General features: G+C 46.7%; 1 pseudogene; it reads right to left on the reverse strand.

Moving 5' to 3' along the window:
• Positions 1 to 13,341: 13,341 nt before the first annotated feature.
• LOC130889963 (40S ribosomal protein SA-like) lies at positions 13,342 to 14,020 on the reverse strand (annotated as a pseudogene).
• Between the last annotated feature and the right edge of the window lie 505 nt (positions 14,021 to 14,525).

Raw genomic sequence — 14,525 nt, forward strand, 5'->3', positions numbered from 1 at the left:
TGTCTTCTGACTCTGCCTTCTTTTTCCCAGCATTCAGTTTATTATCCCTGCCTAGCTCTGTTCTGCCTTGCTGTGGGCCAAAGCAGTTTCTTTATTCATTAACCAATAAAGGCAACACATACAGCAGGACTTCCCACATCAGTATCCACATCTGAATCAGCTAGTAAGATATCATTCATATACTGGTAAATTATATATTGAGGAAACATCACAAATTATTTTCAATGACTGTTGAACAAAATATTGATACAAAGTAGGGCTGTTTAACATTCCTTGTGGAAGAATTTTCCATTGATATCTTTTAACAGGCTGGGAATTATTTTAAGTGGGAACTGTGAAGGCAATTTTTTCTCTATTCTATTCTTGAAAAAGGGTAGTGAAAGACAGTCTTTAAATCAGTCACTATAATAGACCATCCTTTAGATAATAGAAAAGGTAAGAAAATTCCAGGCTGTAAAGAGCCCATTGGCTGAATAACCTTACTAATAGCTCTTAGATCTGTTATCATTCTCCATTTTACAGATTTCTTTTTAATGACAAATATAGGAAAATTCCAATTTAATTCTCCAATATGTTGAGCATTTAGCTACTCCCATAACAGCTGTTCTAATGCTTGTAATTTTCTGATGTCAGTGGCCATTGATCCACCCAGATAGGTTTGTCAGTTAACCATTTTAAAGATAGGGCTGTTGGTGCCTTGGAAAGATCAGCACCTGTTTTGCCCTGTTTTTGTACAACCCGAAAGGTTGATGGCTGTTCTTTCTTTTTTTAATTTTAAACATTTATACATTATTTTTTGTTTTTTAATTTTACATGTCAATTTCAGTTCTCCTAACTGTTCTTGATAATAACTTATAATATTTTTCCCAGAAACATACACTAATTTATGGTTTGTTTCTAAGATTTGGGTAATCTTTTAAGTCAGTAACTATAAGAGGCCATCCCTTGGGGGCTAGAGAGATGGCTCAGAGGTTAAGAACACTGGCTGCTCTTCCAGAGGTCCTGAGTTCAATTCCCAGCAACCACATGGTGGCTCACAACCATCTATAATGAGATCTGGCACCCTCCTCTGACGTGCAGACATACATGGAGGCAGAATGTTGTATACATAATAAATAAATAAATCTTTAAAAAAAAAAAAAAGAGGTAATCCCTTAGGTAATAGAGAAGGCAAAGGAATTCCAGACTGTAGAGAGCCCATTGGCTTAATCACCTTATTAACAGCTCTTAGATCTATTACCATTCTCCATTTTCCAGATTTCCTTTTAACAACAAATATAGGAGAATTCCAAGGACTGGTTGATTCTTCAATATGCTGAGCATTTAACTGCTCCTGTACCAGACGTTTTAAGACCTTCAATTTCTCTGTTGGTAAAAGGCCATTGCTCAACCCATACAGGCTTGTCTGTCAATCATTTTAAAGGTGGGGCTGTCGGTGCCTTTGAAAAATCAGCAGCTGTTGTACCCTTCAATCTGAATGGTCGGTGATTGTTCTTTATAATGCCTTCTAATATTTTCCCCAGAAGCATACATTAATTTATGGCTTGTTTCTAAGATAGGAGGAGGGTTAATCTGAGGGTCCTATTGCTGTAATTAAATCACAGTCCCATAAATTTATTTCTATATTAGCCACGTATGGCTTTAATTTTCCTCTCTGTCCTCTGGCCCTATAAACTCAACCCATCTCGTGCTCTGCTGTACCTGAGATAAAGTTCCAGTCCCTAAAAGGTGAACATTTACCTTCCAAAGTGGCAAATTTGGATGCCAAGATTCTGATCAAATTATTGTTACATCTGCACCTTTGTCTACAAGACCTTCAATTATAAAGTTATTTATTCATATTTTTAAGTTTGGTCTTTGTTCTTTATAGAAACTTGCCAAAATAACTGCTTTATAGTTTTCCTGACTTCTTTGTTCTCTCTTATATAGCTGTACTATCATCCAGAGCAGTATGGTTTCTTACAAAGGCACTAGGTGCTTTAATTGCTCTGGGAATGAGTTTCTTCTACCATGGCAGGAAACGACTGAACCAGATTTGGTATGGGAGCCTGTGAGAGGCCCATCAAGGTGTTTCCCAAAGGTAAAGGGTTACCTTGGCTGTCCCTTGTTGATCTGCATTCATTAGCCCAATGCCTGCCCTTGCCACACCTGCATAATCCAGAAACAGGGGCACTCTGTTTGAATTATGCTTAGAAAAAACATTGTTTCTAGGAATGTCCTGTTTACAATCCCTTTTTAGGTGACCTTGTTTACTGCAATTGAAACACTTGACATTTTGATTTTTCTACAAATCTCTGGAAGTCACCTCTCCTCTCCAAGCATCAATCATGGTCATGAGAATCAATATTGATTGTACCTCAGATCCATTTCTCCAAGGGTACTGGTCTTGCCTTAACAGTCTAATAACCCTTTTGCATTGTGCATTAGCATTTTCAAAAGCCAAAAGTTCAATTATTATTTGTCTAGCTTCTGAATTTGGTATCATTCTATTTACTGCTGAAGTCAGTCTTTGTAAGAAATCCATGAAGGTTTCCTTTGGGCTCTGTACAACTTTAGCAGATGACTCAATTTTCTTTCCTACTTCAATTCTGTCCCAAGCATTCAAAGCTGCTGCATGGCATAAAGGCACTGTCCAGGAAGTTGGTCTTGGGATATTTTCATACCTCGAGCCCTACGTTGTTGTTCAGTGGTCTTAGCCTCATCTTTTCACCAGGTCCTCCATTGTAATTGAGGACCGGGCTCCAAGACTGCTGTAACCAAGTCTCTCCAGTCTTGTGGGACAATTCTGTTACTAGTTGGCCATGAGTTTAACATCTGCTTCACATAAGGTGAATGCATGCATATGAGACTGTCACTTTCTTGAATCTCCTGAAATCTAACATTTCCACAGGATTCCTGTCAGCTCTTACACAGCCTTGGTGATATCTATCACTTGGCAGTTGTTCCTGTAAGGTTACTGGATAAATTAAAGTTGGTTGTTTGAAAACCTTAGGCTATTCCTCTCTAACTTTACAATATAGTGCTGAGATTGGTTCTCCCTTTTAATTCCTCTACCTAGATATGAATATCTCCATGATTTGCTTAAATAAGTTTTTTTCCAAACTTGTATAATAGCACTCAGATTAAGCAGCATTTTAGTGATGAAACAAAAATGATAGATAATGCTGATGTTTACAACTGACATCACATAAATCCCATCTAAATTAGTCATCCTCTCATTTGATTGCTCCATTTCCAAACTGTCCAGTACGTTATCATACAGAGACCTAGCTCCCTCCATTGTAATAGTGCTTCCTCTTTTTTTTTTTTTTTTTTTTTTTTACCTTAGGGAAAAAACTCCCTCTCTCCTTCTTTTTTTTTTAATTTATTTATTATGTATACAGCATTCCTTCTATGTATGCTTGTATGCCAGAAGAGGGCACCAGATCTCATTATAGATGGCTGTGAGCCACCATGTGGTTGCTGGGAATTGAACTCAGGACCTCTGGAAGAGCAGTCAGTGCTCTTAACCTCTGAGCCATCTCTCCAGTCCCCCTCTCTCCCTCTTTTTAGACTAACTCCCTTCTTTAAGAATTCCCGGCCGCTGCGGTGGTGGCACACGCCTTTAATCCCAGCACTTGGGAGGCAGAGGCAGGCGGATCTCTATGAGTTTGAGACCAGCCTGGTCTACAGAGCTAGTTCCAGGACAGGCTCCAAAACCACAGAGAAACCCTGTCTCAAAAAAACCAAAAAAAAAAAAAACCAAAAAAAAAAAAACAAAGAATTCCCAATTGTCTCACCAAATCTGCTGACCATGACAGTGGAGCCTAAGGCTGTGTAGCACCTCTGATCAGAGAACACAGGCAGTGTACAGGCTGCTGGGGACAGTTGCAGCTGCTAGCTTACAGCCATGAGCTGAGAGTGTGTGGCAGTGGCAGCAACACTAGAAGCCCAAGTGGGTGTCAAGGCTTGAGGAGGGGGTTCAGGGGAGCCCACAACCCACAGGGGAGACGGAGTCAGCTGTCTGAAAAACACACACAGGGGATTGTGTGGGAGTGTGTGGCAGGAGCTGTCTGAAGGCAGAGCCAGCAAGTCTGGCCTTTGGAGTCCTGGTGCCTCTGGAGTTCGGGGCCTGTGGAGTTTGCTGCAAAGAGGACTGCAACAACAACAACAACAACAAATTTCAAATTCACTTAAAGGCTTAAGGAAAAAAAGAGAGGAAGACCTAGCCAGCAAGGCAGCCACTCTCACATGAGCCCTGCATGCAGATCTGGCCTGTGCTGGTGGCTGCAAAGCCATAATCAAACAGCTTTTTTTGTGAATTCGTGCACCACATTGGGCATTGACAAAGGAACTAGCCACAGCCACTTCTTAGCTCTGTGAAATCCTCGGACAGAAAAAAGGGCCAGCTCCTGTCTCCTCCTGCCTTATAATCCTCCCTCTGGTTGGCCATATCACTCCTGCCTGTCTGTATAAACCACCAGACCTCTATGGTTAACTGATCTTCAGGCAAGCTTTATTTGTTAGAACACAAGCAAAATATCACCACAGGTTCCTCTTCAGAACCGCCAAGGGGCATTTCAGAAGCAGTTAGGTCATCTTAAACGTAATTGGTTAAGCAAGCATCAGTTATATTAGTACGTTTCTAATTGGCTGGGGTTGGCAGGGGCTGGCTAGGGCTAGAGTTCCTCCCTCTTTGGGCCTGTTTGGTCAATTCCCAAGGTCTGCCCCTATTTGGTCATTGCCTTGAGCTCCTATTGGAGATGCTCTGGGCTTGGCACATGCGATCTCCCTCCTCCCTGATGTCAGGGGCCTTGAAGATGCTTGACCGTTGTTCCTGGTTCTATCAGAAACAGGTTGTTCAGTCTCAGGAAACTGAAACTGAGACCTGAACTCTGACAGAAGACAGAGCAGACTGTTACAGTGTCTGCTCGGCTCTCTCAAAAATATATGTATAGCCAGGCAGTGGTGGTGCACACCTTTAATCCCAGCACTTGGCAGGTGGATCTCTGTGAGTTCGAGGCCAGCCTGGTCTACAGAGCTAGTTCCAGGACAGACTCCAAAGCCACAGAGAAACCCTGTCTTGAAACACCAAATTATTTATATATATATATATATATATATATATATATATATATATATATCACTTAAGAACTGAAGTAGTGAAAGAATATGATAACGAGGTTGCCCATTAGATGCCATAGTTTCCGCCACAGCAGCAGCCTGCCTCTGCTGCCTGCAGGTGCCCCTCACCAGCAGCTGTGCCCACCGGAGCACAGCTCGTTCTCCTCTCTGTCTCTCTTGCCTCTTCTCTCCTCCCTTGCTTCTCTTATTCCTCGTCTGCCTCTCTCAATTCCCTGCTATGACACAGCCTTCCACTCTTTTTTGCTCTCCCCTCCCCCAATGAACTGTGGCCCTAACTCGGCTGCACATGGCCTTTTGCTTAGTGGAATACCTTGGCAGGGCATGCCAAAAGGTACCCATCTGGTCTTTCTTTTTATTTATGCTTTTAAACATGAACAAAATTTTTTAATAGTAAAGCCCAGTAGAGCTGGAGAAATGGCTCTGCAGTTATGAGCGTATAATTGCTCTTCCAGAGGACCCGAGTTTGGTCCCCAGGCAGCTCACAACTATTTCTAATTCTAGTTCCAGAAATCAGATGCCTCCGGCCTCTGTGGGCATCTACACACACCCACAAAGGGACACACACAAGCACACATAATTTAAAAAAGAAATAAATCTTCAAAACAAACTTCAGCATTGGTGAGAATAGTTGGGAAGGGCACTCTCTTCAGGACGGGTGAACGGGTTAATGGGAGCCCTATGGAGATGCTTTCACCAATGCCCTTCAAAAGGAAAAGTGCCGTGCTGAGCAACGTGGGAATTCCAGCTTCACAGACCTACCTGGACAAGCAGACAAAACTTAGGAAGTAATAACAGTTATCATTTGTTAAACATTTAATGCCTCCCAGGCACTGGTCTAAGCCCTGTGGTACAGAAGGATGAGCCACACCCACTCACCGACAGGCTGACTCTAACTTCTCTAAGCTCTTTATGTGGTCCATCTTAATCGCCAACAATTCCATAAAGCCATTAGGTCCAATTTACAAATAAGGAAGTGACCGCTGAAAAGGGGCACATAGCAGAGCCCAGGGTTTGATTCCTGGTTTGGCTTCAGACTCTTGTACCTGTTCTCTACACCACTGGCGCTAAGTCACCCAGTCCCGCTGTAGCCTTTGACTCTGGGGTCTGCGTAGTCAAATCGTTTGGAGGGCAGGTCCGTGCATTCGGTCCTTTCTGTTAATAGTGTTTGGAGAGAAGCGGAGGTCAGCGTCTCCAGTGTCCTTGCAGCCAGGAACAAGTGCACGCGAGGGCTCTGGGTGGAGAAGCCACAGGAAAGGCAGATGGGGGTAGGGGACAGACATTGCCCTGCAGAAGCCCCCGAGGTCCAAAGCTGCCAGGGTTCCACCAAGAACTTGAGGGGCAGAGGCAGTGACCTCTGGGTGGCACGGGAAAAGCTCTCTGGCTGCTTCCGGAAGTTCAGTCCCATCTGCTGCCTGGGCCGTGACTCAGCAAATCCAGTGTTTAGCAAACCCAGCCCAGGCAGCAAGCCCAGGGCAGTTGCTCTGGCAACCTGGAGGGTCCAGAGTCCTAGCCCTGTTCTGCAAGCACTAGCTCTTCCCTTGAGAAATAGCCAATCACTTGGGGGCTTCTGGTATCAACAAACCCCAATGATTCATCCCTCCTCCCAAACCAGGGATTAAAGGCTTAACCCAGAGAGCCAAAGGATTCTCAAAGTTGCATAACCTGGTGGAGGCAGGAGGGGGAGGTTCCTCACCACACACCACCAGCCCTCCCCTCCCCACTCCACCCTTCCCCTCTCCACCCCCCCACTCCCCATCCATACACACTTACGTCTGAGACAGGGTCTCATTGTGCAGCTCTGGCTAGCCTGGGCTCAATGTGTAGACAAGGCTGGCCTTGAACTCACAGAGATACTCATCCACCTGAGTGCTGGGGTTAAAGACCTGCGTCCTTTGAGATTGCTTACTGGAGACCTATGTGTGGTCACAGCCCTGGGTCTGTGCTTAGCTTCACTGAGCTTGAGATGCCAATGACGGGGCCAGCGAGGTGGCTCAGCAGTTAAGACACTGGCTGTTTTTCCAGAGGGTCCAGGTTCAGTTCCCAGCACCACCTGTAACTCCAGTCCCAGGGGTCCAAGTGACACTGCATGCACGTGGTCCACAGACACACACACACACACACACACACGCGCGCGCGCGCGCGCGCAAGACACACACACAACAAAAAGCCCAGAAGGCTGGTGATACACATTTAGCTCTTTAACCATAACAAAAATGTTATAAAACATTTAATTTTAAACAGATTTAATTTTTTTAATTTACATTTTTTTTTTACTTATTTTTGTGTGCATGTGGGGGCCATGTGTGTCTCATGGTGTGCATGAAGAAGTCACAGGACAACTTTTGGGAGGGGTTCTCTCCTTCTACTATGTGGGTTCTGGGGACTGAGCTTGGTGTTGCCTTTACCTGCAGAATCATTCTGCCAGCCACGTACATAAAATTTATAATTCAGATATTCACTTTCAAGAATTAGTACCCTTGCCGGGCGGTGGTGGCACACGCCTTTAATCCCAGCACTTGGGAGGCAGAGGTAGGCGGATCTCTGTGAGTTCGAGACCAGCCTGGTCTACAAGAGCTAGTTCCAGGACAGGCTCCAAAGCCACAGAGAAACCCTGTCTCGAAAAACCAAAAAAAAAAAAAAAAAAAAGAATTAGTACCCTTGGCCTACACACACACATACACGTGCGTGCGTGATTTGCACAAGGTCTCACATATACACATACAGGAACACAATAAACAGAATGTAACTTAAGGTAATTTAAAAGGTATTTTCACACCTAGAAAATCAGTGGTCTTTTCATTAAATTGCAAATAATGAGTAAGTGCCCCTTTACTAAAAAAATAAATAAATAGGGGACGAGAGGGATGGCTCCGGGTTAGGAGTACTTGCTGTTCTTTCTCGTAGAGGACCTGGGTTCAGCTCCCAGAATCCTTACTGAGTGGTTTATAGCTCACCTGTGATCGCGCTCTAGAGAATCTGATGTCCTCCTCTGGCGCATGCACACACACAGAGACACATAGACAAAAATAAAATAGATACATTCTCTGAGGGATGGTCTGGGAAGTTAGTGGAGAAGGAAAACCCTCAGGGGGCAAACGGAAGTCTGAGGTCTGAGAGTCTTCACCGGGGCTGTGGGCCCTGCGGGTGCCCCAGGCAGAGCAAAGGCTTCAGCCAGGTCCAAAGACTGGGTAGGCAAGATCAGAGGGGCGGGGAAGAGGGTCTGGGAAGGGCCTCTAAATGGACTCCCGGGAAATCCCAGGCTAGGGAGCCTATTCCCATCAGCCCTTCTCCCAGAAGTGACTGCTGATGTGCAGGCCAGGCACAGCCTCTCAAGGATGCCTTTCGTTTCCTTCCCAGACTTCCACGCCGCAGATACCCCCTTTACGGCATGGACCACCCCGTACCAAGTCAGACCCGGCCGGGGCTGAAGGTCCCCTTGGCACACAGAAACCATCAAACCAGCTTGCCACCTCTGAAGGGCTGCTTACACTGGCCCTCTTCCAGCAGGGAGGGTGCAGAAATGTGTTCTCTCTACAAGGAATTCAAGGGTTTGGTTTCTTTGCTTGCTCCATGCACCTGCCACCGCTACCACCTGCGGGCATCTGAGGTATTTCACACGCAACTATGGTGCCCACACTCGAGAGAGGTTCTCGTTCAGATGCTGGCTTAGTTTGATTTTCTATTGCTGTGGTAAAACCGTATTACCGAAAGCAGCCTGGGGAGGAAAGGGTTTATTTGGCTTGCAGGTTCCAGTCCATCTTCAGGGCAAGTGAAGACAGGAAGTGAAGCAGAGGCCATGGAGGAGTGCTGACTGCTGGTTGCTCAGTCTGCTTTCTTACACCACCCAGGACCACTGGGGGCTGAAGGCGGTGACACCGCCCACAGTGGGTCCCCCACATCAATCATCCATCAAGAAAGTGCTGCTCTGATCGCCTGTAGAAGCTTTTTCTCACTTGGGGTTCCTCTTCCCAGACAGCTCTAGCTGGTCTCAAGTTGACAAACAAACCAGTCAGGACAGACGTCCAGCGCACAGAGCGCTCTGCAAGTGTGGCTCTTCTGTGCTCACAGCGACAGTCAGAGCTATACGCTGCATTTCAGAGACAGACTTGAGTCACAGACAGGCTTTCCTAAGTTGTCCAAAGGCAATGGCAGGTAAGTGAATAGTGATAACCATTTTTCAAACCCAGCCGTTTAGGCTCTGGGATACATTGTAACTAGTCTATGAAGATCCATAGGGTGGATTCAAGACTCAGAAGAGGCTGGCCTTGTAGAAACCGGCTACAGCAAACCTTCCGAGGCTGGAGTGCCTGTCACAGAACACAGGGCCTGAACCATGATCCTTCTATCTCTCTGATGAGGCCAGGCCCTCAGATGGAGGAGGGGAGCCTGGAGTGGAGCCTCCTGTTATTACGTTGATGACAGCCTGGTTTGTGCGCCATGACTCAGGAGCCTACTGGTTGGTGACTGCCATGGGGAGTTTTCTTGGTCAAGTCATCTGGGAAGAGGGAGCCTCAGCTGAGAAAATGCCTTCATCATATGGGCCTGTGGGCATTTTCTTGATAATGATTGACGTGGAAAGGCTCAGATCACTGTGGGCAGCTCCACCCTTGGGCAAGCTATCCTGGGAGGAATAAGTTAGCCGAATGTGAGTCTGGAGAGCAGGTCAGGGAGCAGCATCCCCCATGGTCTCTGCTTGAGTTCCTCTCTCCACACTCCAGCCCTGCTTAAGCTCTGGCCTTGGCTTCCCTCAGTGCTGGACCATGATCTGACTGGATCCTTCCCAAGTTGCTTCTGGCCATGGTGTTGATCACAGCAATAGAAAGCAGACGAGAACAGCCCTCCAAAAAGACTGGCTTCGTATCAGTGTCTCAGTGGGACAGCTGCCTGGCTTAGTGAGCTCTTTAAGCCATTGGATTACCAGGTAGAAAAGGAACAGATGCTAAATGAAGGGACTTAAGACTCTGAGGAAGTGGTGTTGCCATTACGTAATGGGTCAGGGAGGAGAGCGGATACTGTGCAGGGCAACGCTCAGGGCACCTTGGACCACTGTGTCCAGTAGTTAAAGTTAACAGAAGCCACAGCAGCAGAGACAAACATCTACAAGTGTAGATCCTCCAGGATCCTCCATAGCAAAGAGCCTGGGCCGACTGTAGTCTGGCTGTGGAACAGACGGTGAGGTGGTAACCCCGGCTCAAAGCCGACCACTCATGCGCGCTGACTGTGTGCCTCTCTCATCGTGATTCCCACATCTGCGCTGTGGGGAAGACAGTAACGCATACCTGCCATAGTAATTGTGAGAATTAAATGAGGTCTGTAAAGTCCTTAGAACAGGGCCCGGCATGTAACAGACACCATAAATGTGGGCGACTAACAAAGTAAAGGAGTAAGACACAAAAAGGCAGCCATAAATACCATCTTAGCCTCGGGATCACGTGTAAAACTGAGACCAGCGCACACAAAATTCTGTGCAGAGATGCTTATGAGTTTTATCTGGAATAGGAAAAAACTGGAAAGGAAACAAACACAGATGCCCTTGAAGCTAATGGACGGTTACACAAGCTGTAGCAATCCACAGCACCGCGTGTGTACTACTCAGCAGTAAACAGAACTCTTGGTGCCCATGACAACCCGAGGGAGTCTCCAGAAAACCACGCCCAGTGACAAAAGCCAGTTGTAAAAGGTTACACAGGGCCTGGCCGTGTACAGAACATTCGCTATGTTTACATGGTGGCACATGACTGTCATCCAGCACTTGGGAGCTTGAGGCAGGAGGATGATGGTGAGTTTGAAGCCAGCATAGGGCGGGGGATGACGAAAAGAAAAATCTTCTTCTTCATATTGGCGGTATCGATGTCTCCTCCCTGGCTGTAGTATTGTGCTAGAACTCTGCGGGTGTTGCTATTGAGGAGGTGTGAGAAGGGGACCTGCTGCTGTCTTGTTTCTCACAACTATGGTTACAACAATGAACAAAGTTTAATTAAAATATGGTACCCAGGTGTGGTGGCACACGCCTGCAATCCTGGCGCCTGGCAGGCAGAGGCAAGCAGATCTCTGGGAGTTTGAGGCTGGCCTGCTCTACATAGTGAGTTCCAGGCCAGCCAGGGCTGCATAGTGAGACCCCGTATCAGGGTGCGGGGGATGGCAGGAGTTTAGCTGAGTGGTAAAGTCAATTATGTATGAGTACTTGATTCAATACTCAGTACTCTGACCCCTTCAGAATGGGTGGGGTACAAGGTGAAGGTGTAGCTCGGGTGACAGACTCCTTGGCTGGCAGGTCCAGAGTCCTGGCTTTGACCCTCAGCACTACTCAAACAGTATGGCGGTGCATGCTTGTGACCTCAGAGCTCTGGAGGCAGAGGCAGGGGGATCTGTAGTGTGTCACGCTTTGGTTGTACGACATAGAGAAACCAAGTTGGAACTGGCCTGGAAATTTCTTTCCTAGTGGCTAGCTTTTGTAGCCAAAAGGTACCGCGCAGTCCCCCGGGGGAGAAGACTCAAGGGTGGACTCGTCCAGTGGTGAATGTCATAGCCGCAGTACCAAGCTGCCTGGCCAGATGCACCCACAGGCACGATAGTGGTGCGGCTGGTCTGGGTTAACCAGCCGCTCTTTGATTGGATGTGAGGCCTGCGCCACAGGAGTGAATTCATGCCGGGTACTTTAACCCTGGTTAAAAACCCTTATCTCGAGAGGTCATAGGTGTGAGTGTTTTAAGATGTTTTCTAATCTATATTTGTGGTTTCTTTTATTTTAACACCGGCTTAAGTATTTACTTTTCATAATCATTTTATTCCTCAGTATTGTATGTTTTTCTGAATAGTATTCCATATTTCACTGTCTTATTTTTGGAGACATGGTCTCTCTATTATGTAACTCTGGCTGTCCTAGACCAACCAGGTTGACTGGAATTCACAGAGATTCATTTTCCTTTGCCTCCCTGGCGCTAGAATTAAAGGTGGGTGCCACCACACCTAGCTATGCCCTTAGTTTTAATGTGTGTATGACGTCTTTTAGGATTTTTCCTTGTGAGCAGTCATATTAACTATGCATATTTTGGGGACTCCTCAGCTTGAACCCCAAGTGTTGTGCATGCTAAGCATGTGTTCTACTAATTAAAATGATTTTTAAACCTTATTTTTATTTTGTGTGTATGGGTATTTTGCCCATATGAATGTTTATGTAACCCTTGTGTCCTTGGTGCTCCAGAAGGGGGCAGTAATGAGTCTTTTTCTGTCCCACCAGCCATCTCCCAAATGAAGACATGGAGACTTCTTATTAATTATGAGAGCTTGGCCTTTATCTTAGGTTTGTACCCAACTAGCTCTTATAACTTGAAGTAATCGTTTATATTAATCTACATTCAGTCACATGGCGTTACCCTTCTTCTGCCTTCCGCCTTCTGTTTCCTCTCCATGACTCTGTGGCCTCTTTCACAGGCCTACATTCATCTCCTCCTTCCTTTCCTCTCTCTGCCTAGAAGTCCTGCCTATACCTCCCTCCTAGCTATTCCTTGGCTCAACATTTTATTACACCAATCTCAGCAATACACCTTCCGAGGGTGTACAAATCCCCCAGCAGAGGGCGCCAGATCACAGCTCCTGAGCCGGAGTCACACACGGCTGTGATCACCACGTGGGTGCTGGGAACCAAACTCAAGTCCCCTGCAAGAATAAGTGCTCTAAGCCAAGGGGCCACCTCTCCAGCATTAATCTTTTAAATAATCTGCTCATAAATGGTTATTAAATGTTATTACAGTTTACTTCTGCTTCCACTGAAATAATTATATAATCTGTTCCTCTCTCCCCCCTTTGGTTTTTCTTTTTCTTTTCTTTCTTTCTTCTTTCTTTCTTTCTTTCTTTCTTTCTTCCTTCCTTCCTTCCTTTCTTCCTTCCTTCCTTTCTTTCTTCTTTCTTTCTTTTTTTCTTTCTTTCTTTCTTTCTTTCTTTCTTTCTTTCTTTCTTTCTTTCTTTCTTTTTTTGACAACTTGTAGGAACTTTATTTTCCTTCCACTCTTTTTCCCTTTGCTCGGGTGTCTGCAGAGGAGCTCAGGATCCACAGTGGTGGCTCCAACCTACTCGGTGGCCTGTGCTGCGGGAGCTGCCGACCAATCCTCAGTGGCTGGCTGGGCGCTCCAGTCAGTAGGGAACTGCCAGATGGGTACCGAGGGCACCTGCACGCCCTCAGACCAGTCAGCCACCTCTAGCTGAGCAGCAGTGAACTCAGGAGCCCTGAAACTCCTCCTTGGTCACAGCCTTTCAGCAGCAGTCTGCTCTTCCTTCTCAGTCTCCTCTGGGTTCCTATAGAAGTAAAGATCAAGCATAACCTCCCATGGGTGCGCACGGGAGATAGTGCAACGCATGCGGAGTACTTCCCGGGCCAGCATCCACAGCAGACCCACTGAGCTCCCTTGTTGTTGCATGGGATGGCTATGTCCACGTGGCGCAGAGGTGAGTCTGTGTTATACCGAGCAATGGTGGGCAGGCTCACGTAAGACGCCTCTGTGAGAGGCTGGTGGTCAGGCCGGGATCGGTCACGACTAGAAGCTGTGGCTCCCTGAAGGCTTCCTGGATCTGGTTAGTGAAGGTCGCTGGGGTGACGGCCAGCAATCAGAGTGGCTCCAGTGATGGCAGCAAACTTCAGCAGGGCTCGCTGCCCAGTGCTCCTGGAGGAGATGACGCTGACGCTGACGTTCTCAACGGCAACAACAGCCCGAGCTGCAAGCAGCAGCTTCTCCCAGGTCCTCTTCAGATTGATGATGTGGATGCCGTCGCTTTTCCTTTTGTAGATGAACTGCTCCATCTCAAAGTCCAGGTTGGTGCCACCTAAGTGAGTTCCTGCAGCGGGGAATTTGAGGACATCTTCCTCCTTCATCTGCAGGACATCAAGGGCTCCGGACATGGTGTTAAGTTTCCCTTTAAGTTACATCGGGAACAAAGAACAACGCCGTACGACCCGTCCCGGGGCAGCACGGAAAGTCCCTTTGGTTTTTCAAGACAGTGTTTCTCTGTGTAGCCCTGGCTGTCCTGGAACTCACTCTGTAGACCAGACTGGCCTTGAACACAGTGATCCACCTGCCTCTGCGTCCTGAGTGCTGGGATTACAGGTGCCTGCAACCACTGCCAGCCATCTCTCTCTAAACTTATTTATTCTTCTTTCATATATTACATTCTGAACATAGTTTTCCCTCCCTCCTCTCCTCCCAGTCCCTTCCCCTATCTTCCCCTCTCCCCCAGATCTACTCCTCCTCTGTTCCCTTTCAGAAAAGAGCAGGCCTCCCAGGGATACCAACCAAGCATGGCACAACAAGTTCCAATAGAACTACGCACAGACCCTCACATCAAGGCTGGATTTAAAATGGTGAGTAGGAAGCCTGTGTTTCTGGAGCAATGGCCTTTAACTAAAG

The sequence above is a fragment of the Chionomys nivalis genome, chromosome 18 (assembly GCF_950005125.1).
Source record: "Chionomys nivalis chromosome 18, mChiNiv1.1, whole genome shotgun sequence".
NCBI classification, from domain to species: Eukaryota; Metazoa; Chordata; class Mammalia; order Rodentia; family Cricetidae; genus Chionomys; species Chionomys nivalis.